General features: G+C 38.2%; 1 long non-coding RNA gene across 1 annotated transcript; it reads left to right on the top strand.

The window, feature by feature from the left end:
* The first annotated feature begins 238 nt into the window (after window positions 1-238).
* Window positions 239-25,794, top strand: LOC108352563 (uncharacterized). Its single transcript, XR_015683519.1, has 4 exons — window positions 239-345; window positions 21,035-21,102; window positions 22,062-22,142; window positions 25,586-25,794. It is a non-coding gene; the product is annotated as an uncharacterized LOC108352563 (long non-coding RNA).
* Window positions 25,795-27,527: the final 1,733 nt, after the last annotated feature.

The following is a 27,527-nucleotide window of genomic DNA, read 5'->3' as shown; positions in this document are numbered from 1 at the left end:
AAAAACTGTTAGCCTTCCATGAAAACTGGCAAATAGTTGTGCCTTTGAGGTTTCTTAAATTAAGAGACTCAGGCGATTGCATATGAAAGTCTGTATTTCTAGTTTCTCTTTGGCAATTCTGAAGGTGAAGGAGCAATGATGAACTTGGCATACCGTACGGCTGGGGTTCTTCAGACAGAGTACGGCATCTCCTTAGTGTTCCGGAATGTGTGACCATTCTGTTATCACTGGCATACATTGTCTTCTTGGTCTCACAGTTATTGACAGGGATGGGGTCAGTAATACGTGCTCCAAATCCATTATGCTGTGAGCTTAGTCCAGGGGCAGCTGTTTGGCCATGTGTAGGTAAGCTCCTTGTGTGAAACGCTCTTGATATTGGGATGCCTCAAGTTTCCTTCTTCTTAGAATGTGCCGTGAATCTGTGACCAATTACTGCCACTCTGTCCTCTCAGTCAAGGGTTATGCTGCTTTCATACAAAGAAATCAAGCAGGTATACTTCTTAGTCTCTATGCTTTATAATTCTGTTCTCTTAGGAGTTTCTTTTTCCTAATTTTTCTATCTTGTATTAAGATTTTTGATCATGGGGTTGGGGATTTAGCTCAGTGGTAGAGCGCTTGCCTAGCAAGTCCAAGGCCCTGGGTTCGGTCCCCAGCTCCAAAAAAAAAAAAAAAAAAAAAAAAAAAGAAAGAAAGAAAAAGATTTTTGATCATGACAAGTGATACTTAATTTCAAGCAAGTGGACATTTTTAGGTTGGAAGAATAATATCCACGACTTTAAAAAAGTGTTTTGAGAAATAACTCACATACGATAAACTCCTGCATTTGAAGGGTTTTACATTTTAATTTTATTGTATAAGCATGCTTAACATACAGTCTAACACCTATGTCTTTTTTTTCTTTCATTTTAAATACACAAACACAGAGTTGTAGACTGCAGGTCCAGTATTACACCACAGATCTCTAGAGCTTATTTTCCTTGTTCAAGTGACACTGCAAGTTCATTGGTAAATAATATCTCTCCCCTCCCCCTACCTCAACCTTTAGCCACTACCGTCTTATTAATTAAATTTAAGAATCTGAACATCATGCAGTATTTTTCTTTGGCTGACTTCTTTTGCTTATTATAATATAGGTTCGTTCATGTTGGTGCATCTTAAAGCATTTTCTTTCAAAGTGTGCATTATATGCTCCTTACCACAATGGACTGTAGTCCTTCAGACTGTAAGCTGAAACAATATCTTCTGCCTTTAAATTGCATTGATCCTTGTCAGATGTTTTGTCACAGCTGTGAGAAAATTAATATATTCATTAATCTTTGGATGGACAATGTGGTTATCTCTGTCATAGATATTAGGAACACTTGGAATGAACATGGGTGTTTTTAATTTCTTAGGAAACTGCCATCTTGTTTTTCATGACAATACTAATTTTTCATTTTCTTTTTGGATATTTTATGTATATTCATTTCAAATGTTTTCCTCTCTTCCATTCCCCCCTCCCTGCTTCTATGAGGGTGCTCCCCCTTCTACCCACCTCACCACCCTGGCATTCTTCTACACTGGGAAATTGAGCCTTCACAAGACCAAGGGCTTCTCCTATTGATGTTGGACAATGCCATCTTCTGCTACATATGGGGTTGGAGCCAAGTGTCCCTCCATGTATACTCATTGGTTGGTGGTTTAGTCCCTGGGAGCTCTGGGTGGTCTGGTTAGTTGATATTTTCCTCCTTCCTATGGGGTTGCAAACCCCTTCAGCTCCTTCAGTTCTTTCTCCAACTCCTACATTGGGGTCCCCATGCTCAGTCCAATGGTTGGCTGTGAACCTCCGATTCTGTATTTGTCAGGCTCTGGGAGAGCCTCTCAGGAGCCAGCTATATCAGGCTCCTGTCAGCAAGCACTTCTTGGCATCCACAATATTGTCAGTTTGGTGTTTGTATTTGGGATGCATCCCCAGGTGGGGTGGTCTCTGGATGGCCTTTCCTTCAGTCTCTGCTCCACACTTTCCCCCTTTTTTCTTTACACAGGAGCCCTTCTGGATTAAGTTATTGGAGATGAGTGGGTAATCCCATCCACCAACCAGGGGCCTTGCCTAACCTCTGGATATGGTCTCTCTAGGTTCTCCCTCTCCTTTGTTGGTCATTTCAACTAATCTCATCCCTGTTGGGTTCTGGGAGCCTCTTGCTTTCCTAGCATCTGGAACATGCTGGTGGCTACCCCCAGTTCCACATCCCCCATTGCTACACACAACTGTTCAAATTCCTGACCCTCTGTATATCATCCCTGTCTCCTTCCATACCTGGTCCTGCATGCCCAATCACCCTGTCCATTCTCTCTTCCTCCCAAGTCCCTCATACTCTCTACCTCCCATGAGTATTTTGTTTCGCCTTCTAAGAAGGATGCTTCTGAAGCATCCATATTTTGGTCATCCTTCTTCTTGAGCTTCTTTGGTCTGTGAATTATATCTTGGGTATTCTGAGCTTTTGGGCAAATATCCACTTATCAGTGAGTGCATATGATGTGTGTTCTTTTGTGATTGGGTTACCTCACTCAGGATGAAATTGTCTAGTTTCATCCATTTGCCTATGAATTTCATGAAGTCATTGTTTTTAATAACTGACTAATACTCCATTGTAAAAATGTACCACATTTTCTGTATCCATTTCTCTGTTGAAGGGCATCTAGGTTCTTTCCAGATTCTGGCTATTAGAAATAAGGCTGCTATGAACATAGTGGAGCATGTGTCTTTGTTGTATGTTGGAGCATCTTTTGGGTATATGCCCAGGAGAGGTATAGCTGGGTCCTCAGGTACTGGAATGTCCAATTTGCTGTGGAACCACCAGAGTGGTTTTACAAGCTTGCAGTCCCACCAGCAATGGAGGAGTGTTCCTCTTTCTACACATCCTCACCAACATCTGCTGTCATCTGAGTTTTTGATTTTAGCCATTCTGAGTGTTGTGAGGCAGAATCTCAAGGTTGTTTTGCATTTCCTTGATGACTAAGAATGTTGAACATTTCATTAGGTTCTTCTCAGTCATTGGAGTTTCCTTTAAGAAGTCTTTGTTCAGCTCTGTATTGTATTTTTTAAATAGGGTTATATGATTCTCGGGAGTCTAACTGGAGTTTTTTGTATGTTGGTTGCCAGTATGTCCTATTGACAGTATCCTTTGCCTTATAGAAGCTTTGCAACTTTATGAGGTCCCATTTATGGATTCTTGATCTTAGAGCATAAGCCATTGGTGTTATGTTCAGGAAAATTTCCCTGTGTTCATGTGTTCAAGGCTTTTCCCCAATTTCTTTTCTGTTAGTTTCAGTGTATCTGGTGGAGATCCCTGATCCATTTGGACTTGAGCTTTGTACAAGGAGACAAGGATAGATCAATGTGCGTTCTTCTACATGCTGAACACCAGTTGAACCAGCACCATTTGTTGAAAATGCTGTCTTTTTTCCACTGAGTGGTTTTAGCTTCTTTGTCTAAGATCAAGTGACCATAGGTATGTGGTTCATTTCTGGGTCTTCAATTCTATTCCATGGATCCACCTGCCTGCCTCTGTACCAATACCATCAAATTTTTATCATGATTTCTCTGTAATACAACTTGAAGTCAGGAATGGTAATTCCTCCAGAAGTTCTTTTATTGTTGAGTATGGTTTTCGCTATCCTGAGGTTTTTGTTATTCCAAATGAATTTGAAAATTGCTCTTTCTAACTCTATGAAGCATTTTGTTGGAATTTTGATGAGGATTGCATTGAATCTGTAGATTGCTTTCAGCAAGATGGCCATTTTTACTATATTACCCTTGCCAATCCATGAGCATGGTAGAGTTTTCCATCTTCTGAGATCTATGACTTCTTTTTCAGTGATGTGAAGTTCTTGTAATACAGATCTTTCACTTGTTTGAATAGAATAACACAAAGGTATTTTATATTATTTGTGACTATTGTGAAGGGGGTCTTTTCCTTAATTTCTTTCTTAGCCTGTTTATTCTTTGAGTAAAGGAAGGCTACTGATTCGTTTGAGTTAATTTTATACCCAGCCATTTGCTGAAGTTGTTCATCAGGCTTAGTAGTTCTGTAGTGGAACTTTTGAGGGAACTTAAGTATACTATCATATCATCTACAAATAGTTATATTTTGACTTCTTTTCTTTCCAATTTGTATACCTTTGACCATTTTTGTTGTCTAACTTCTCTGGCAAGGACTTGAGTACTATATTGATTATGTAGGGAGAGAGTAAGCAGCCTTTTCTAGTCCCTGATTTTAGTAAGATTGTTTAAAGTTCCTCTCCATTTAGTTTGATGTTGGCTACTGCTTTACTGTATATTGCTTTTACTATGTTTAGGTATGGGCTTTGAATTCCTGATCTTTCCAAGACTTTTACCACGAAGGGGTATTGAATTTTGTCAAATGATTTCTCATCATCTAATGAGATGATCATTTGGTTTCATTTTTCTTTGAGTTGTTTATATAGTGGATCACATTGATGGATTTCCATATATTGAATCATCCCTGCATAAGGAAAATTGATCTGAAGTTCTCTTTCTTTGTAGGGTCTTTGTGTGGTTTAGGTATAAACATAATTGTGGCATCACAGAACAAATTGGGTAGTGTTCCTTCCATTTCTGTTTTGTGGAATAGTATGAAGAGTATGGATATTAGGTCTTCTATGAAGGTCTGATAGAATTCTGAACTAAAATCATCTGGTCCTGCACTTTTTATAGTTAGGATACTTATAATGACTGCTTCTATTTCTTTAGGGGTTAGATGGCTTATGTGATCTAGATTTAATGTTGGTACCTGGTATCTGTCTAGAAAATTGTCTATTTCATACAGACTTTCTAGTTTTGTTGAGTATAGAGGTTTGTAGTAGTATCTGATGATTTTTAGAATTTCCTCAATTTTTGTTGTTATGTCTTCCTTTTCCTTGTTAATTTTTGTTAATTTGGATACTGTCTATGTGTCCTATAGTAGTCTGGCTATGGGTTTATCTATCTTGCTAATTTTCTCAAAGAACCAGTTCCTAGTTTTCTTGATTCTTTGAATAGTTCCTTTTATTTTGACTTGGTTGATTTCAGCCCTATGTTTGATTATTTCCTGCCATCTATTCCTCTTGGGTGTATTTGCTTCTTTGTGTTTTAGAGCTTTCAGGTATGCTGTCAAGCTGGTAGTGTATGCTCTCTCCAGTTTCTCTTTGGAGGCACTCAGAGTTATGAGTTTTCCTCTTAGCACTGCTTTCCTTGTGTCCCATAAATTTGGGTATATTGTACTTGCATTTTTATGAAATTCTAAAAAGTTTTAATTTCTTTATTTCTTTCTTGACAAAGTTATCATTGAGCAGAATGTTGTTCAGCTTCCACAACAATGTTGTTCAGTATTTGGGCTTTCTGTTGTTTTTGTTGTTACTGAAGACCAGCCTTAGTCCATGGTGATCTGATAAAATGTGTGGGATTACTTCAATCTTCTTGTATCTGTTGAGCTGTGTTTTGTGACTGATTATATGGTCAGTTTTTGAGAACGTACCATGAGCTGCTGAGAAGAAGGTAATTCTTTTGATTAGGATGAAATGTTCTATAGATATCTGTTAAATTCATTTTGTTCATAACTTCTGTTAGTTTCACTGTGTCTCTGTTTAGTTTCTGTTTACATGATCTGTCCATTGATGTGAGTGGAATGTTAAAGTCTCCCACTATCAGTGTGTGAGGAGGAATGTATGCTTTGAGCTTTAGTAAGGTTTCTTTTATGAATGTGGGTGCCCTTGCATTGGAACATAGATGATCAGAATTGAGAGTTCATCTTGGTAGATTTTTTCCTTTGCTGAGTATGAAGTGCCCATCCCTAGCTTTTTTGATAACTTTTAGTTGAAAGTCTATTTTATTCCATATTAGAATAGCTACTCTGACTTTTTTCTTGGGACCATATGCTTGAAATTTTTTTTCTAGCCTTTTACTCTGAGATAGTGTTTCTCTTTGTCACTGAGGTGTGTTTCCTGTATGCAACAAAATGCTGGGCCCTTTACATACCCAGTTAGTTAGTCTATGTGTTTTTATTCATGAATTGAGTCCACTGATGTTAAGAGATATTAAGGAATAGTGCTTGCTGCTTTCTGTTATTTTTGTTGTTAGAAGTGGAGTTATGTTTGTATCAGTATCTTCTTAGGTTTTTTTTTTGAAAAGTTATTACTTTCTTGCTTTTTTTAGGGTATACTTTCCCTCCTTGTGTTGGAGTTTTCCATCTATTATCCTTTTTAGGAATGGATGTGTGGAAAGATTTTTGTGTAAATTTGGTTTTGTCATGAAATATCTTGATCTCTCCATCTATGTTAATTGAGAGTTTTGCTGGCATTTGTGTTTTCTTAGGATCTGTTTGTCATTTGCCCAAGATCTTACAGCTTTCATAGTCTCTGGTAAGAAGGTTGGTGTACTTCTGATAGGTCTGCCTTCATATGTTGCTTGACCTTTATCCCTTACTGCTTTTTTTTTTTAACTTTATGATGGCTAATTCTATTGGCTGTTTAACAAGTTTAAATTAACATCTTCATTCTCTTCACTGAAAATTAAAATATCAAAGCATATGTATTCCTTGTTACTTCCATATAATTAAAGTAATAACCCTGGATTAACTATTATAGAAGCAATAAATGACCAACATTTAAGCCAAGAGGCAAGGGAGAGATGAGCAGAAGGTTTAACCATAACAAAGTGGCTCTGTTATATATATATATATATTTTTAAATTTGTTTAATACTTAATAATAATTCTTTGGTTTCCGGGCAAACATCCCCCTCCCCCCTCCCCTTCCTTATGGGTGTTCCCCTCCCAACCCTCCCCCCATTGCCGCCCTCCCCCCAACAGTCTAGTTCACTGGGGGTTCAGTCTTAGCAGGACCCAGGGCTTCCCCTTCCACTGGTGCTCTTACTAGGATATTCATTGCTACCTATGAGGTCAGAGTCCAGGGTCAGTCCATGTATAGTCTTTAGGTAGTGACTGAGTCCCTGGAAGCTCTGGTTGCTTGGCATTGTTGTACATATGGGGTCTCGAGCCCCTTCAAGCTCTTCCAGTTCTTTCTCTGATTCCTTCAACGGGGGTCCTATTCTCAGTTCAGTGGTTTGCTGCTGGCATTCGCCTCTGTATTTGCTGTATTCTGGCTGTGTCTCTCAGGAGCGATCTACATCCGGCTCCTGTCGGTCTGCACTTCTTTGCTTCATCCATCTTGTCTAATTGGATGGCTGTATATGTATGGGCCACATGTGGGGCAGGCTCTGAATGGGTGTTCCTTCAGTCTCTGTTGCCTCTCTCTTCCCTGCCAAGGGTATTCTTGTTCCCCTTTTAGAGAAGGAGTGAAGCATTCATATTTTGATCATCCGTCTTGAGTTTCATTTGTTCTAGGCATCTAGGGTAATTCAAGCATTTGGGCTAATAGCCACTTATCAGTGAGTGCATACCATGTATGTCTTTCTGTGATTGGGTTAGCTCACTCAGGATGATATTTTCCAGTTCCAACCATCTGCCTACGAATTTCATAAAGCCGTTGTTTTTGATAGCTGAGTAATATTCCATTCTGTAGATGTACCACATTTTCTGTATCCATTCGTCTGTTGAAGGGCATCTGGGTTCCTTCCAGCTTCTGGCTATTATAAATAAGGCTGCAATGAACATAGTGGAGCACGTGTCTTTTTAATATGTTGGGGCATCTTTTGGGTATATGCCCAAGAGAGGTATAGCTGGATACTCAGGCAGTTCAATGTCCAATTTTCTGAGGAACCTCCAGACTGATTTCCAGAATGGTTGTACCAGTCTGCAATCCCACCAACAATGGAGGAGTGTTCCTCTTTCTCCACATACTCCCCAGCATCTGCTGTCACCCGAGTTTTTGATCTTAGCCATTCTCACTGGTGTGAGGTGAAATCTCAGGGTTGTTTTGATTTGCATTTCCCTTGTGACTAAAGATGTTGAACATTTCTTTAGGTGTTTCTCAGCCATTCGGCATTCCTCAGCTGTGAATTCTTTGTTTAGCTCTGAACCCCATATTTAATAGGGTTATTTGTCTCCCTATGGTCTAACTAATTGAGTTCTTTGTATATTTTGGATATAAGGCCTCTATCTGTTGTAGGATTGGTAAAGATCTTTTCCCAATCTGTTGGTTGCCGTTTTGTCCTAACCACAGTGTCCTTTGCCTTACAGAAGCTTTGCAGTTTTATGAGATCCCATTTGTCGATTCTTGATCTTAGAGCATAAGCCATTGGTGTTTTGTTCAGGAAATTTTTTCCAGTGCACATGTGTTCCAGATGCTTCCCTAGTTTTTCTTCTATTAGTTTGAGTGTATCAGGTTTGATGTGGAGGTCCTTGATCCACTTGGACTTAAGCTTTGTACAGGGTGATAAGCATGGATCAATCTGCATTCTTCTACATGTTGACCTCCAGTTGAACCAGCACCATTTGCTGAAAATGCTATCTTTTATCCATTGGATGGTTTTGGCTCCTTTGTCAAAAATCAAGTGACCATAGGTGTGTGGGTTCATTTCTGGGTCTTCAATTCTATTCCATTGGTCTATCTGTCTGTCTCTGTACCAATACCATGCAGTTTTTATCACTATTGCTCTGTAATACTGCTTGAGTTCAGGGATAGTGATTCCCCCTGATTCCTTTAATTGTTGAGGATAGTTTTAGCTATCCTGCGTTTTTTGTTATTCCAGATGAATTTGCAAATTGTTCTGTCTAACTCTTTGAAGAATTGGATTGGTATTTTGATGGGGATTGCATTGAATCTGTAGATCGCTTTTGGTAAAATGGCCATTTTTACTATATTAATCCTGCCAATCGATGAGCATGGGAGATCTTTCCATCTTCTGAGGTCTTCTTCAATTTCTTTCTTCAGTGTCTTGAAGTTCTTATTGTACAGATCTTTTACTTGCTTGGTTAAAGTCACACCGAGGTACTTTATATTATTTGGGTCTATTATGAAGGGTGTCGTTTCCCTAATTTCTTTCTCGGCTTGTTTCTCTTTTGTGTAGAAAGGCTACTGATTTATTTGAGTTAATTTTATACCCAGCCACTTTGCTGAAGTTGTTTATCAGCTTTAGTAGTTCTCTGGTGGAACTTTTGGGATCACTTAAATAAACTATCATATCATCTGCAAATAGTGATATTTTGACTTCTTCTTTTCCAATCTGTATCCCCTTGACCTCCTTTTGTTGTCTGATTGTTCTGGCTAGAACTTCAAGAACTATATTGAATAAGTAGGGAGAGAGTGGGCAGCCTTGTCTAGTCCCTGATTTTAGTGGGATTGCTTCAATTTTCTCTCCATTTAGTGTAATGTTAGCAACTGGTTTGATGTATATGGCTTTTACTATGTTCAGGTATGGGCCTTAAATTCCTATTCTTTCCAGGACTTTTATCATGAAGGGGTGTTGAATTTTGTCAAATGCTTTCTCAGCATCTAATGAAATGATCATGTGGTTTTGTTCTTTCAGTTTGTTTATATAATGGATCATGTTGATGGTTTTCCGTATATTAAACCATCCCTGCATGCCTGGGATGAAGCCTACTTGATCATGGTGGATGATTGTTTTGATGTGCTCTTGGATTCGGTTTGCCAGAATTTTATTGAGTATTTTTGCGTCGATATTCATAAGGGAAATTGGTCTGAAGTTCTCTTTCTTTGTTGGGTCTTTGTGTGGTTTAGGTATAAGAGTAATTGTGGCTTCATAGAAGGAATTCGGGAGTGATCCATCTGTTTCAATTTTGTGGAATAGTTTGGATAATATTGGTATGAGGTCTTCTATGAAGGTTTGATAGAATTCTGCACTAAACCCGTCTGGACCTGGGCTCTTTTTGGTTGGGAGACCTTTAATGACTGCTTCTATTTCCTTAGGAGTTATGGGGTTGTTTAACTGGTTTATCTGTTCCTGATTTAACTTCGATACCTGGTATCTGTCTAGGAAATTGTCCATTTCCTGAAGATTTTCAAGTTTTGTTGAATATAGGTTTTTATAGTAAGATCTGATGATTTTTTGAATTTCCTCTGAATCTGTAGTTATGTCTCCCTTTTCATTTCTGATTTTGTTAATTTGGACACACTCTCTGGGTCCTCTCGTTAGTCTGGCTAAGGGTTTATCTATCTTGTTGATTTTCTCAAAGAACCAACTTTTGGTTCTGTTGATTCTTTCTATGGTCCTTTTTGTTTCTACTTGGTTGATTTCAGCTCTGAGTTTGATTATTTCCTGCCTTCTACTCCTCCTGGGTGTATTTGCTTCTTTTTGTTCTAGAGCTTTTAGGTGTGCTGTCAAGCTGCTGACATATGCTCTTTCCTGTTTCTTTCTGCAGGCACACAGCACTATGAGTTTTCCTCTTAGCACAGCTTTCATTGTGTCCCATAAGTTTGGGTATGTTGTACCTTCATTTTCATTAAATTCTAAAAAGTTTTTAATTTCTTTCTTTATTTCTTCCTTGACTAGGTTATCGTTGAGTAGAGCATTGTTCAATTTCCACATATATGTGGGCATTCTTCCCTTATTGTTATTGAAGACCAGTTTTAGGCCGTGGTGGTCTGATAGCACGCATGGGATTATTTCTATCTTTCTGTACCTGTTGAGGCCTGTTTTTTGACCAACTATATGGTCAATTTTGGAGAAAGTACCATGAGGAGCTGAGAAGAAGGTATATCCTTTTGCTTTAGGATAGAATGTTCTATAAATATCTGTTAAGTCCATTTGGCTCATGACTTCTCTTAGTCTGTCTACGTTTCTGTTTAATTTCTGTTTCCATGATCTGTCCATTGATGAGAGTGGTGTGTTGAAATCTCCCACTATTATTGTGTGAGGTGCAATGTGTGTTTTGAGCTTTAGTAAGGTTTCTTTCACATATGTAGGTGCCCTTGTATTTGGGGCATAGATATTTAGGATTGAGAGTTCATCTTGGTGGATTTTTCCTTTGATGAATATGTCCTTCCTTATCTTTTTTGATGAAATTTAATTGGAAATTGATTTTATTTGATATTAGAATGGCTACTCCAGCTTGCTTCTTCTGACCATTTGCTTGGAAAGTTGTTTTCCAGCCTTTCACTCTGAGGTAGTGTCTGTCTTTGTCTCTGAGGTGTGTTTCCTGTAGGCAGCAGAATGCAGGGTCCTCGTTGCATATCCAGTTTGTTAATCTATGTCTTTTTATTGGGGAGTTGAGGCCATTGATGTTGAGAGATATTAAGGAATAGTGATTATTGCTTCCTGTTATATTCATATTTGGATGTGAGGTTATGTTTGTGTGCTTTTCTTCTCTTTGTTTTGTTGCCAAGACGATTAGTTTCTTGCTTCTTCTAGGGTATAGCTTGCCTCCTTATGTTGGGCTTTACCCTTTATTATCCTTTGTAGTGCTGGATTTGTAGAAAGATATTGTGTAAATTTGGTTTTGTCATGGAATATCTTGGTTTCTCCATCTATGTTAATTGAGAGTTTTGCAGGATACAGTAACCTGGGCTGGCATTTGTGTTCTCTTAGGGTCTGTATGACATCTGTCCAGGATCTTCTGGCCTTCATAGTTTCTGGCGAAAAGTCTGGTGTGATTCTGATAGGTCTGCCTTTATATGTTACTTGACTTTTTTCCCTTACTGCTTTTAATATTCTTTCTTTATTTTGTGAGTTTGGTGTTTTGACTATTATGTGACGGTAGGTGTTTCTTTTCTGGTCCCATCTATTTGGAGTTCTGTAGGCTTCTTGTATGCGTATGGGTATCTCTTTTTTTAGGTTAGGGAAGTTTTCTTCTATGATTTTGCTGAAGATATTTACTGGTCCTTTGGGCTGGGAGTCTTCACTCTCTTCTATACCTATTATCCTTAGTTTTGATCTTCTCATTGAGTCCTGGATTTCCTCTATGTTTTGGACCAGTAGCTTTTTCTGCTTTACATTATCTTTGACAGTTGAGTCAATGATTTCTATGGAATCTTCTGCTCCCGAGATTCTCTCTTCCATCTCTTGTATTCTGTTGGTGAAGCTTGTATCTACAGCTCCTTGTCTCTTCTTTTGATTTTCTATATCCAGGGTTGTTTCCATGTGTTCTTTCTTGATTGCTTCTATTTCCATTTTTAATTCCTTCAACTGTTTGTGTTTTCCTGGAATTCTTTCAGGGATTTTTGTGTCTCCTCTCTATGGGTTTCTACTTGTTTATTTATGTTTTCCTGGAATTCTTTCAGGCATTTTTGCGATTCCTCTCTGTAGACTTCTACTTGTTCTCTAAGGGAGTTCTTCACGTCTTTCTTGAAGTCCTCCAGCATCATGATCAAATATGATTTTGAAAGTAGATCTTGCTTTTCTGGTGTGTTTGGATATTCCATGTTTGTTTTGGTGGGAGAATTGGGCTCCAATGATGCCATGTAGTCTTGGTTTCTGTTGCTTGGGTTCCTGCGCTTGCCTCTCACCATCAGATTATCTCTAGTGTTACTTTGTTCTGCTATTTCTGACAGTGGCTAGACTGTCCTATAAGCCTGTGTGTCAGGAGTGCTGTAGACCTGTTTTCCTGTTTTCTTTCAGCCAGTTATGGGGACAGAGTGTTCTGCTTTCGGGCGTGTAGTTTTTCCTCTCTACAGGTCTTCAGCTGTTCCTGTGGGCCTGTGTCTTGAGTTCACCAGGCAGGTCACTTGCAGCGGAAAAGTTGGTCTTACCTGTGGTTCTGAGGCTCAAGTTTGCTCGTGGGGTACTGCCTAAGTCCTCTCCGCAGTGGCAGCAACCGGGAAGATCTGCGCCGCTCTTTCCGGGAGTCTCTGTGCACCAGGGTTCCAGATGGCGTTTGTTGTTTTCCTCTGGCGTCTGGATGTGTGCAGAGTGCAGTCTATTCTGGTTTCCCAGGCGTGTCTGCCTCTCTGTAGGTTTAGCTCTCCCTCCCACGGGATTTGGGTGCAGAGAACTGTTTATCCTGTCTGTTTCCTTCAGGTTCTGGCGGTGTCTCAGGTGCAGGGGTCCTGCTTCTCCTGGGCCCTCCCCTACGGGAACCCAGAGGCCTTATACAGTTTCCTCTTGGGCCAGGGATGTGGGCAGGGGTCGGCAGTGTTGGTGGTCTCCTCTGCTCTGCAGCCTCAGGAGTGCCCACCTGACCATGTGGTGAGGGCTCTCTCCCACGGGGTTTGGGAGCAGAGAGCTGCTCCCCTTACTGCTTTTAATTTTCTTTCTTTATTTTGTGCATTTGGTGTTTTGACTATTATGTGATGGGAGGAATTTCTGTTTTAGTCCAATCTATTTTTAGTTCTGTAGGCTTCTTGCTGTTTACAGTCATCTCTTTCTTTAGGTTAGGGAAGTTTTCTTTTATAATTTTGTTGAAGATATTTACTGACTCTTTAAGTTGGAAATCTTAGCTCTCTTCTATACCTGTTACACTTAGTTTTGATCTTTTCATTGTGTCCTGGATTTCCTGGATGTTTTGAGTTAGGAGTCTTTTGCATTTTTTTTTTTGGCTCTTGTGTCACTGTTTTCTATAGCATCTTCTGCACCCTAGATTCTCTCTTCTATCTCCTATATTTTGTTGGTGATGCATCTATGACTCCTGATCTCTTTCCTAGGTTATCTATCTGCAGAATTGTCTCCTTTTGTGATTTCTTTATTGTTTCTATTTCCATTTTTAGATTCTGTCATGGTTTTATTCAATTTGTTCACCTGTTTGGTTGTGTTTTCCTGTAATTTTTTAAAGTTTTTTTTTTTTATTTCCTCTTCAAGGACTTCTACCTATTTACCTGTGTTCTCCTGTATTTCTTTAAGAGAGTTATTTTTGTCCCTCTTAAAGCTCTCTATTATCATCATGAAATGTGATTTTAAATCTGAATCTTGCTTTTCCAGTGTGTTGGGGTATCCAGTACTTTCTGTGGTAGGGAAACTGGGTTCGGATGATGCCAAGTAGCCTTGGTTTCTGTTGCTTAGGTTCTTGCACTTACCTCTTGCCATCTGGTTATCTCCGGTGTTAGTTGGTCTTGCTGTCTCTCACTGGAGCTTTTTCTTCCTGTGGGCCTGTGAGCTTCTGATCTTAAATATATCAGGACTCCTGGGAGAACAGCTCTCTCTATGTGAGATTTGGGTAGGGAGGCCTATGGGACAGCCTTAGTTCCTGGGTGAGGGAAACTAGAAGTATTCTGTCCCTGGTGCTGCTCTCTCCTGGCAGGTCCCTCTCTGAACAGTTGTAGGAGCAAAAGTGGTGTTCTCACCTGTGTGCTTAGGAGTTACAACACTCCTGGGAGACTAGCTCTATTCAGGTGGGAATTTGGGTACAGAAGGCTGTGGGACAGCCTTAGCTCCAGGGCACAGATTGGAGACCAGAAGGATCCTGTCCTCGACAATCCTATCATTCATTCTGAGCAATAGCATGCTAGCCTTAGAGTTTTCACATATTCTCATGAATGCCTCTTTGTTTTTACATTAGCTATTCTGACTGATGTAGAGATATCCCATTGTGTTTTAGTTAGTGTTTCATTGCTGTGAAGAGACACCATGACCAATGTAACTCTTATAAAGGAGAACATGTAATTGGTGCTGGCTCATAGGTTCAGATGTTCAGGTCATTATTATGGCAGGATACATGGCAGCAGTGCAAGCAGACATGGTACTGGAGAACCTGAGAAAAGAGATTTACATCTTGATCCAAAGGCAACCAGGAGGAGACTGCCTTCTCCAGGCAGCCAGGAAGAGGGTCTTTTACCACAGTGGGCAGAGCCCAAGCATAGGAACCTCAAACCCTACCCCCACAGTGACACACTGCCATTATCAAGGCTATACCTCCCCCCAAAAGGCCACACCTCCTACCATTGCCATTTCCCATGGGCCAATCACCCATTGTAATTTTGATTTGTATATGTTTATTAGTGTTGATGAATAAATTTAACTAAGGAGGCAAATGATTATATACTGAAACTGTAAAACATTTATTAAAGAAAGTAGAGAAGATATTTGCAAATATGAAGATACATATTCATGGATTAGAGTTTTTAATATTATAAAAATTGCTTACTGCAATCTCTCTCAAATCCTGTAGTATACTTTTATAGATATAGAAAAACAGTTCTACAGTTCATATAATACTACAAATGATCTTTAAGAGAAAAATACATCCTTGAAAAATAACAGAGCTAGAGGCATCTTAGTACCTCGTTAAAATCCACTATTATACAAACAATATTAATCAAAACACCATGGCATAAAAACAAATATATAAATCCATGGAATGGAACAGAGTGCCCAGGAAGAAAAAAACACATATACAGTTAACTTACCTTCAGGAAAGGGCTAGGGATATACGATAAAGAATGGTTAGTTTCTTCAACAATTGTTTCTGGAAAACTTTTAAACTACATACAAAAGAATAAATTTGGGCACCTGCTTACATCAAATAAATATAAATGAACTCAAAATAGATTAAAGAATTAGGTGTGAGACCAGAAATTGGGAAACATCCTAAAAGAAAGGCTTCTCAAGGTTGGTTTTCTTGTTGGTTGGTTTTAACTCCCTCCTTCCCTCCCTCCCTGACTCCTGTCTCCCCACTTCCCTCTTCTCTTCTTCAACAAGATCAGTTCTTATATTTCAGTAATTCTGTCTACTTAGCTAACTCTTCTGTGGTGTGAAAAGTTAAACCTTAGACCATCTCTTCTTGGTTCATTTGCTATACACAGTCTTATTTGTGTACCTTTAATTCTAGTACATTACCTATGCATCTGCTCTTGGCCAACACCACAGACTTTATAATCGTTCCCCTATCATCCTTTGTAAAATCAGGAAGCCTGAATCCTACCCAGTTGTCTTTATTTTACATGATTGTTTTGGCTTTTCTGGGATTCTGGAAATTTCATGAGGACATCACAAGCAGCTTGTCAGTATCCTCAATGGGATGAGATTCTGATGGAGACCCAGTTGAATCTGAAAATCAATTCTGGAAGAATTGTCATCTTAATTGTCCTTTGTTTCCTGATCTGTAACAAAAATTTCCAACATCTTCCCTCAGTTCTTTAATTTCTTTTGATGATATTTTATCTCCTTTTTGTCTTTGTCAGTCCAGCTACAGATTTAACAATTTTATTGACCTTTTAAAAACCAGCTTTTACTTTCAACAGTTTTCTGTCAAATTTCTAATCTCTCTATATAAATATATATATACATACACATATATACATACATATACATAAGTATATACAAATGTGCACACTACTGGGGATTAAAGTCAGGGTCTTGCATATGCTAGGTAAGTGTTCTACCACTGCAGTTCTATAACTGCAGCTTTTATGAGAGTAAATTTTTATAGTAGTATTCAGATTACTTAATAATATTTCTTTAAATTGTTTTATTGTTTTCTTGGTAGTCACTTAGGGTTTATCATCGGTCTTAATTTATTTGATAAAAATCCCATTGTTATCTATCTATCTATCTATCTATCTATCTATCTATCTGTGTGTTTATGTTAGTGATATACATCACTATGTATATATATGTATCTCACATATATGTATATATACATATTTTCATATAGTTCTATTTCCTTTCCTTCTTCTCTTCCTCTTGTAACATTGTAAACTGTGCAATATATCATTTGTATAATTATTATTTTTAACATTCTATGTTTTGAAAAACATGAGAGAAAATTATATACTTATGACTTCAAAGATATTAACATTTTTAATATAATTTCTGATTATCTTTATATTTTCATGATAATTTGAATTGCCATCTGTGATTATTTCTTTAGCCAAATAAAACTCAGCTTCCACTTTGTCCTTTATGTTTTATTGTAAAAAAGACACAGTATCCATTATTGGCCTAATAATACAAGGATACAGTATTCTTTAATTTTCAAAAGATATATTTATTTAATGTGCATAGATGGTGTTTTTCTACATGCATATCTGGATATTATGTTCATGGTTGGTGTCCAAGATGGCCAGAAGAAAGTGGTATGTCCCCTTGGACTGGAGTTAGAGACAACTGCAAGCCTTCATGTGAGAGCTGGGAATCAAATCTAGGTCCTCTTGAAGAACAACCAGTACTCCTAACTGATGAACCATCATCTTTCCAGCTCCCATTTTTAAAATGTAATTACATTAAATAAAAAAAGAGAAATATTTATATTATCTTTTAAGCAACACAATTATCTTCGGTAGTACTCTTCACAGTTAATACTAGTTCCCAAGTGCACCACTTGTTTGGATTCTAAATAATTTTCTTTACTATTTCTAACAAGGTGGGAGTGTGTGGTGCTTTGAGTGAGAAATGTCTTCAGCAGGCACAGGTTGTTTAAACACTTGCCTCCGAGTTGGTGGTGACGTTTGGGAGATGTCATGAAGCCCTCAGGAAGCACAGCTTTGCTGGAGGAAGCAGGTTCCTGAGGGAAGATGTTGGAAATTTTTGTTCTACCTCCATTTCCAGTTCTTTCTTTGTCTCCTGTCTGTGGCTAAAGATGTGGTTACTTGGGTTCTTGCTTGCTCTGGCCTCCCACTGCAATGCCTCACGCTGCCACGCCTTCCCCGCCATTATAGACTCTCTGAAACCATAAATCAAATAAACTCTTCCTCTCATGAGTTGCCTTGGCCATGGAGCTTGTCACAACAGTAAGGACCTAATACAGTTAGCTAGCTATCAACACATTACTTCACTTTGTGTTCCTCTAGGGATGTCTTGAATTAAGCTTTAATTTTGAAGACATAAGCACATAGAGTGGCAGCCCTTCCTTTTAGGCTCTCCTGTGAGCTGTCTGCTATGCTGTGTAAGGACTCCTGATTCTCCCCTATTACCCTTACCCTTCAACATGTCAACCTTGTCTTTGGCCTCTGACTTTCTGAGTGTGGTCTGTTGATGGTATTTTTTTGTGCTTATGCTACTTGGTGTTTGTTGAGTCTCGTAGATCAGCAGGTTCATTTTCTGGCTGTTTTCATCTACTATTTCTGTGAGTGTTGTTTTCGATCCCTTGTTTCTTTTCTTTCTTGTGTTCACACTATGCATATGATTTTGTGTGCTCAGTGGCAGATCACATACTTTCAAAGTTCTCTTCATTTCATTGTTTCATTTCCCTTCCTTGTTCTTTGAGTAACTTAGCCTACATTAATATATCTTTTGTATTGCCTTTGGTGTTGTTATTGTTTTGGTTTGGTTTTGTTGAGACAGGGTTTCACAGAGTCTCAAACGTTGTAAGTATTGTCTTAAATTCCTGAATGGACCCTCTGTATAGAATGCTCCCCTCTGCACCCTGAATTAGGCACAGACCACACCCAAACACCAGTTTCCTCCTGGAAAGAGATCCTTTACTAAACATGACAAAGAAAGAGACAAGATGGCTGAATCCAAATTGGGTAGAAAGAGCGGCAAATACAGCTTTACAAGCGTTAATTCTAAGATGGAGTCGGGGGAGGTCTGTATTTGAAATAAGCTAGGGGGCATTGCTAAGTTCTGATTGGGTATTTTTATTAGGATAGTCAAAAAAGGGATTGATTGCTGGACTTTGATGTTTTGATAAGTGGACCATAGTAACCAACCTCGGGAATAAGTCAGCCTAAGAAAATGGCCAAAAAGAGGATCAGACCTTGGCAGCCAGCTTTAGGAATGTGATTTAATGGTTTAGCAAGGAAGACAGAAGGTGAGCAGGACATGTACCATGTTTGCCTTGCTTGGGCCCTTCCATTGCTAATCGTCCTGACTCCAAATCCCAAGTGATGACGTATGCGTGCATCATGCCTGGCTTTCCTATCAATGTGTCTTCGAGTTCATTAATTATTTCTTTGGCCAATTCAAATCTACCCTGTGCCCCTTCAGGGAGTTTTTCACCTTGGTTATTATATTTTCAAAATACAGATTTTTTTCTATTTAGTTTTTTTCCTGCATTTATTTATTTTCATAATTATCATCCATTTGACGTAGTATAGCCATAAAACTTCCTTTACTTTGTTTTAAAGATTTTTACACAAGAAATGATAATTGTATGTATTAATGGTCTATATAACCAGATTTTTTTTTCAGTCATGAGAATTAACTCCAGGGCCTTTGGGAAGGGTCAGGCAAGTAATCCATCCTCAAGCTGCTGTCCTCCTGTCAGGATAAAATTTTGATGAATATATGGACTAATTAAATTAATCCAACTAATACATTAATAACATTGCACTTGGCTTATTCTGTGATAAGAACTTTACGTTTTTATTCTGCTAGCGATTTTCAAATACACAATACATTACTGTCAACCACAATGCTGTGCAACAGACCTCAAACGTAGCTTTCACTGATTTAACAAGCTGAACTGTGATTACTATGAATGTCATGAGAAACGTGAGAATGCAGCTATCCATTTGGCTCACTGACTCGGATCCTGTGAATGGACATCAGAAGTGAAATTGCTAGATCACACTGTAGTTCTACCTCTAATTTTTTGAGAAAACCCCAGACTGTTTTCACAGTTATTAATTTCTATTTCTCAGTCTCATTGTCTCCCTCTCCCCTCATGTTATTTGATTTTTTTTCAAGATAGGATATCTCTGCGTAGTGTGTAGTACAGGCCACTGGAGATCGTCCTACTTCAGCCTCCCAAGTGCTGGCATTACAGCACTCACCTTTATGTATAGCCTGAGTTCCTAATTCTACTGACCACTACAAAGAGGTTCTGTTCTCTACATTCTTGGCAGCACTGGCTAATCTCTGTCTTGGATTTAGATATTTCTGAAGACGCAAGGTAATAGCTCATCGTGGTTTCAGGTTTCATTGCTCTGCCACTTGGCCAGGTAGGACATTTGCTACTATCCACTGACCATTTCAATTAAGAAATAACCAATGAAGCCCTTTGTTGAAGTTTTCATTGACTTAGTTTTCTTGTTATTAAGTTGACTTCCTTTTGTATTTTGTACTTCCTTATGTACTAACTCTTTGTCAGAAGTGTAATTTACAAATATTTTCCCTCAGTGTGTCAGCTTTGTTTGGCTTCCTTACTTAGGGCTTCCTTGTTCAGTTCTTTGAACACAATGAGTGTCTTGGAGAGGGTGTAAACTGGACATCTGGTCAATCTCAGGAGCAGATTTGCTCATTTGTTTTGTTCTGTCTCTGTGTATGGATGATACACTGCTGTTTCTTGCACGTGTCCTCGTTTCCTGGAACCTAGACCCTTTCAGTGCTCTGTCATGTCAGAGCTGGGACACAGCTCATCTTTCTGTCTTGACTTTGCTCATCTGTTAGTGGCTGACTTGGCTATGTAGTCGAGTCTCAGCTTCTCATTGGGTTAAGCCTTTGCAGTTGCTCCTCTAAAGCCTTGAGTCTCCCTAGGATTGCATTTATTTTTGTGTCACTTTTACTAGTTTCTTGACAAATTTAGATTTTCTAATTTCCACTCATTGCTTTCTCATGTGGAAAAAGGGGGTGGGAGGTAGAGGTTATAATCCATTGTATATTATAAACCTATTAACCCTGGGCTCCTTGAAAGGGAATATTACTGAAATTGGCGTTTGACTTTTGTCATGACTCCTTCATCTTCTTTCAGCTGTTCATTTTTCCACAGTACCCTAGAAAACTGGTACAACATAATCTACATCTATCCAATAAATCAGCCAAGCTCCATTATTTTTTGTAGTGTCCCTAGGATTGAACTATATACACTGTTGCAAATGAGCTCAAACAACCACATACACATATCCATAAAATAATACTTGAATACATTTTTTTTAAAAAAGAAGCACATACAAATGCTGAGGCACACACATTCACACAGACAAAAGCCATTAAAAAAATCTGAAACCATAACCTATAATCAGAAGATCTGTAAGGTAAAAACAAAATTCCCTGAATCCTTGGGGGAAAAAATCAAATAGTATTGAGTTCACTTGTGTTGACCATCTACTGATGGATACCCCACTTCTTAAGACATTTTTCCTAATGAGTCCTCAGCATGGGATGCCTGGGAGCCGACTGAAACATGGTGGATGGGAGTAAAGAAAGCCCTGTGTGTTAGGCTGCACCTGTCCCAAGTAAGGTTTCCTTGCTTCTCGGCTAAGAAGAGGAAGAATAGATTTATCTCATATACCACAGACTTAACATGGTTTCTTTGGAATATTGGCAGATTTTCTTGAATGGAATCTCAATCCGCTGTTGTATGTCCTTCACATCATTGCTGCAGAGTGACAACAGGTTGTTTTAATTTAAATTTAATTTTATTTTATGTATATGAGTATTTTGCTTGCCTGTGTCTGTGCACCATGTACATGTCTAATGCACAAAGTAGACCGAAAGAGGGCATCAGATTCCAAGGGACAAGAATTACAGACAGTTGTAAGCTACTATCTGGGTACTGAGACTTGAACATGGGTCCTCTGGAAGAATAACTAGTACATTTAACCACTGAGCCATCTCTTCAGCCTATGTTTTTATTTATAATTTCCTCAGACTCTCTGGACAGCAGAACCATTGAGTTCCTCAAGTGGTTAAGTCAGAAGTTCCTTATTTCCACTCATGCTCAATTTAGGAAGATATCATGATACTCAATATCTGAACTACATTGGGGTCATGTTATTTTTGCTCACATAATGGAAATAACTGTATGCCAATATATCAACTGACATTTCAGCTGATTACTGTTGTGTTCTATTAATAGCTATGATTTCTGTGTTACACTTGTGTAGTTTTAGCTGTAACAAGACACCTGACAGAAATAGTCTGGATAAAGAAAGGATTTCTTTTGGCTTACAGTTTCAGAAGTTTAAGTTCATGGTCCCTTAGCCCTTTATATTTGAGCTTGAGGGGAGGCAAGACATCATGAAGGCAGGAGACCATGGCAGAAGATGTTCATCTCATGGTAGACATGTAGCAGAGAAAGGGACAATGGGAAGGAGCAGGACAAGGTATAGCATTCAAGTACATGCTTCCAGTAGCATAGTTCCTCTCTCTGAGCCCCACCTCCTTTTGGTCTTTTGTTTGTTTGTTTGTTTTTTTTTTTTTTTTTTTGGTTCTTTTTTTTCGGAGCTGGGGACCGAACCCAGGGCCTTGCGCTTCCTAGGTAAGCGCTCTACCACTGAGCTAAATCCCCAGCCCCCCGTTTGTTTTGTTTTTAAACACCTCCCAATAATGTTGCTATGTGATGAATCTACCAGGAGATTTTCTACTCATTAGACAAGAGACCTCACAGACAAATCTTATGTGGAAATGCTCTCACAGACAGATCCAACTCCAAGGTATGTTTTATTAATCATTTAGGTATCTTTCAATCCAATCAACTTGAAAATAAAACTTAACCATCACAACTTTTCTACTATGTCATTTGGAGAATAAAGGAATGATTTTTATATTGTAAATTACAATTTTTTTCATCTCAAAGAATTTATTTTACTCACAAGGAAATCACCTAAGATCATTTTCTTATAAGGATCATAGTTGGGTGAACCCTCTTATAACTCTCTTTACATTTCTTTGCCTTGCCTACATGTGTGATAAATGATAGTAAAATAAATATTTCCTGACTATCTGTGACTTTAAAGTGCTTGTATTTGAGGAAAAAGATTTCTTCTAACAATTTATATGTGATTGGATTCTTATTAATTTTATATAGCAAAATAGCTCCAATTATAGAGACTTCAGTCATTTGACCTTTCTCCGTCTCTCTTCAGCCTAAATCGTTCTCTGCCTTTGTATAAATGGCATTGCTGTTAAGGTATTAGCATTCACATTTCAGTATAGCCTTTCTGATGTTTCAACATGTGAGAGTACTGTTTCAAACCATGGAATTTAACCAACAACATTGACTTACTGTTTCATAATGAGTTACAGAAACTTTTAAACAAGGACATGTTGCTGTGACGATGTGGCCTAAAAGAGCAGAGAGAGCATTTGCTTTTCACCTACCAGAGTGATGTCCCATGAGTGATGTCCCATGCAGTCAACCCCCAATTACCTCCACATTTTCTTCACCAAACTTGAAATACTATTTTTCTGGTCATTTTCTTTATCATCTCCTTTTGTCTCCGATTCAAGACATATGATCTTTAAAACACAGAATTTGGGAGAAGTATTTGCCCTCCAATTCCTGAACTAGGAAGCAGTGTTCAGATAGATGTTTATCACCTAGAGGTCACAAAATGATATATGTTAATTGAGATAATTGAGAGTGTGTGTGTAGTGCAATGTAACGTTTGGGGGAACTTGGGGATGTATTTTTATTAACAGCTTTCTAGTTATCATATAAAATAATGGGTTTCACTATGATATTCAATTTCTTTTTTTTTTTTCGGAGCTGGGGACCGAACCCAGGGCCTTGTGCTTGCTAGGCAAGCGCTCTACCACTGAGCTAAATCCCCAACCCCACTATGATATTCAATACCTACATGTTTTCATACTGTACTCATTCATGGTCACCTGTTGTTTACATTATCTTGTCCCTATCCCCTTCTCTCTGGTCCCCTTCCCTCTGGTCTCCTTCCTCCTCTAAATTAGTCTCTTTTTGCTTTCATATAACACACACATACACACACGTTTTTAATATTTTGCATGTGAGCAAAAACATGAGATATTTGTCTTCTATCTATTGCTCCCTTATCTTCCCTTTCCCTCTCTTTAGAATTATTCCTCTACCCACTTAGTCCCCATTCTACTTTCATGTCAAATATATATGACATATATATGTTTTTATATATAATGTTTATATATATCATGTATCTATAAATCTGGATTCTGTATATAAGAGAAAACATATATCTTTCTGAATATGTTTTTAAATAGTGACACACTTTTTTTGTCTTACTGAATATGGCTTACTTTGCTTCACATTATAACTAATTCTACCTATTTCCCTGTAAACAACAACTATGTTCCTACTTTGGGATAAATAAAACTCTACTGTGTATATACACATCTTCTGAATTCATTCATGGGTTGCTGGGCAGCTTGGCTGGTTTCATTTAACTGTTTGTGAATGCTAACTCCATAAACATGGATGTCCAGGCATCTCTGTGTATGCTGACTTAGATCCCTTCGGAAGTACATCCAGGAGTGGTACTATCTAGTATATGGTAGTTTGACTTTCAGTTTTGTAGGGTGCCTCTGTACTGACTTCAATACCAACTTCACTAATTTGCATTCCTATCAGCAGTATATGAGAGCTCCTTTTCCCTCTGAATCCCGATCAGCTTGTTATTTCTTTTATAAATATATTTCTAACAATAACAACTCGCAAGTTATAATTTATAAAGACTAATTGGCAATTGACCATTTCATTACATACTAAACCAGTTTGGGGAAAGAATATATCAAAGAGAATTGGTGAGCAGGTCTTTAAAGTTGTATGGGACTCAATTAACTTTTTAAAAAGATGGTTTTGCTTTGCTCAAGGAAAGTTATGGAGTGATTTCTATGATAAAATTTTCCTCGTGACTGACTTTACTGCCAAACAATTCCTATTACTTAAAACTGGAAAGTCCTCATTTTGGTTTGGATGTGGCTCACAGGTTTGAACTCTTGGTCACTAGCTGGCAGTGCTGTTTTGGAAGGTTGTGGAACCTTTAGGAGATGGAGCCTTGCTAGTGGAAGTGTGTCACTATTTAAATGCATAAACTATTCTTCTCTATATTTTGTTTTATTTGCTTTTTCATAATCATACTCGAACTCTGATGCAGTGTTTTGCTGATAAGGGATTAAAAAACATTTTGAGTTATGACAGTAGTCTGAATTCTCACCACTGTGGAGAAATGTCTGACAAAACAACCTGAGGGACAGTAGATTTATGCTGTTGTCTAGTTACAGAGGTGTGAGCTCTTCCTGCTGGGAGTAGCATGGTGGAGCAGGACAGCTCATCTCTCTGTGACCAGGAAGCAGAGACAGGGAGCAGTTGCCCACAGTGCCTGCCCTTCTTGCTGTCTAGCTATTGTTTTCTCAAGAGGAAATAAAGTCTTTCAAAAGTTTCACTGCACTTGTATAGAAGGTGACGCTCATTTCTGCGGAAGCTGGCATATTAACAAGATTCAGTCTTTTAATTTCTGGGTATAATATTTCCCATTCACTCAATCTTTAAGTTCCTTCTGCAGTGCTCACTTGCTTTTAATATAGACGTCTTATTTTTCTGTATACAATGGTTTGAAAGCTATCATTCTATAAGTGGCATTTTATTTAGTTTTAAAACTTAGCTGTTAGCACATAGCAATATTATTGATTTTTTTATTTTGACTTTTTACCTTGTAACTTTGGTAAACTCATTCATTAGGTTTTTACTGTTTTGTAATATTTTGAGGAATTATTATTAAAGTCATGTTGCATGATTAAAGATAATTTTATTCCTATTTAATTGAGTACTTTTCATCCTTTTCCTGTTTGTTTAAACTCATTGAACATGCGAAGTAAAAATGAGGAGTCTAGATATCCTTACACTGATTCCTGTTATTAAAGAACAGGAGTGTGTAATATTTTATCATTGAGCATAATGCTAATTACTGAACCTTTATGCTGCCCTCCTACTTCGACAGATCAGGAATTTCCATGACTAAAATGAAACACCATCCCTGACTTACTTATACTTCAGGGTAGGCCTCAAGGCAGGAATCTAGATACAGGAATTGATGCAGAGGCCATGGAGAGATGCTGCTTACTGGCTTGCTGCTACTAATGGCTTTCTCACCCTGCTTCCTTATAGAACTCAGGACCACCAGACGAAGAGTAGCCCAACCCTTAATGATCTGGTCCCTTCCACATCAATCACTAATTAAGAAGATGCCTTACAGGCTTGCCTACACAGAGCAAGTCTTTCCGTCTCTCAAAACACCCTCATCGATACATCCAAGTTGTGCTATTTCTTAATCCAATAAAGTTGTTCGACAAAATTAGCCATCACAGCTTTCGAAGGTAAAATTTCCTTTAAACCATGCTTAATCTAAATTCTGCATTCTTATCTTCATTGCTATTCAATTCAAAATATTTCCTAAATAATCCCAAATACGGCTCACTTACAATTTCAGCTAATATTCAAATTAAATTTCTTTTGTATACTATTATTTCAGAAACGTATTCATTTCACATTAATTTATTCATTATCTGGAGATAAACTACCTTTATTAATTTCTTGGGTTAGTTGTATTATATTTAGATAATAAATGCTACACAATTTCAGTCTTCTGGCATGAAAAAGGAAGTATTAATAGAAAAATTTGAGGCTTATTCAAGAACCCAAGTATGGCCAACCTTGGTGAATGTCCAATGTGTACTTGGTGTGAAAATGTATTCCTTTACTTATTCATTTATAAATTTCACCCAGACAGGTCGATTTGTAGCATTGTATTGGTTTTTGGTTCATTCCCAATGGTTATCAAGAGACAATTAAAATATTCAGAAGTGCTAGGACTGACTAATACTCACCTATTGAAGCGTCACTGTCCACGTGGTAGTTTTAGGAGGGAGAACCATGGGGAGATGATTATGTCATGAAGTCAGAGCCCTCTTGGATATGAGCGTCCCAAGGAACGCTCTTTGGGGGTGCAGGTTCTTTTGTTCTTCTGCCAAGTGATAACAGCATTTGAGAAGCAGAAACTGGGCCCTCACCCCAGTGGAGCCAGCAGTGCCTTCAGCTTGGGCCACCCAACCTCTTGAGCTTGGAAAATAAATTTTCATCCTTTATCAATTACCTAGTTTGGAGTGTTTTGTTTTCAGCTGGTTTTGTATTTCTGTCCGTTCTGGTTCCATGATATTCAAGCTGCACTCACAGATACACTCATATTGAGGATTGTCCCACGTCCTTGGTAAGCCAGACCTTTCCTGCGTCTCTGATGGCATTCATGGCCTTGAGGTTTGTTTATTAGTAAGTTACGCCATCTTTCTTATGACTCATGTTAGTGAGGCATAGAGTTTATCCTGTTATTTTCAATGTGTCTGTTTACTTAATTTGTCTTTTTTTTTATAAATAAGATAAAGTGATAAATAGAGTAAAAAGAATTGGATTTTAAAAACAATCTAATCTGGTAATCTCTTGCTCATATTCTTCTGGGCTTGTTCATTATGCCCATGCATTAAGCACATCTAATGTTTTTCTTTTAAAAAAAATTCTTAAGATTTGTCTTTTTAAAATCTTTTGCTAATCTTTTCACACATGCATCTTTAAAAATCATCCCTTCTTTTCTTTCTCTATAAAACAATTTTTTAAAAAACCTTTTTACTTGCATGGTACATTTTTATTGGATATTGGCTATGGTAATGATGCACCATGTAGGGTCCTGATTGCATTGTGTTTCTTTAGAAGAGTTCAATTTTGTTCTGGCAGCAAATTATTATGAAACCTTCTGATGTTGTCAACTTTCAAGCCTTACTTTTTTATTTGGGATCTTTTTGTATGTTTTTTATTAGTGTTGGGGTACAGCTCTTATTCTAGCCACAACTGATTTTTTTCCCCTGGGGTCTGTGTATTTTGCTTAGTCCACATTGAAGCTAGAATAGAACTCCAATATTATCCAGAACCACAGGACTTCCACTGGGTCCTTCAGCTGTCAGCTACACAGGAACCTCTCCAGCCAGTCTTCTTCCCCACATATCTCCTTGCTCGTTGGTATCTTTTCCTGATACTTCTAGTCACTTCAGCATCCCATAAC

The sequence above is a fragment of the Rattus norvegicus genome, chromosome 3, assembly GCF_021556685.1.
Source record: "Rattus norvegicus strain SHRSP/BbbUtx chromosome 3, alternate assembly SHRSP_T2T, whole genome shotgun sequence".
NCBI classification, from domain to species: Eukaryota; Metazoa; Chordata; class Mammalia; order Rodentia; family Muridae; genus Rattus; species Rattus norvegicus.
The sequence above is the reverse complement of the archived record's forward strand: the minus strand, read 5'-3'. Positions and strand labels throughout refer to the sequence as shown.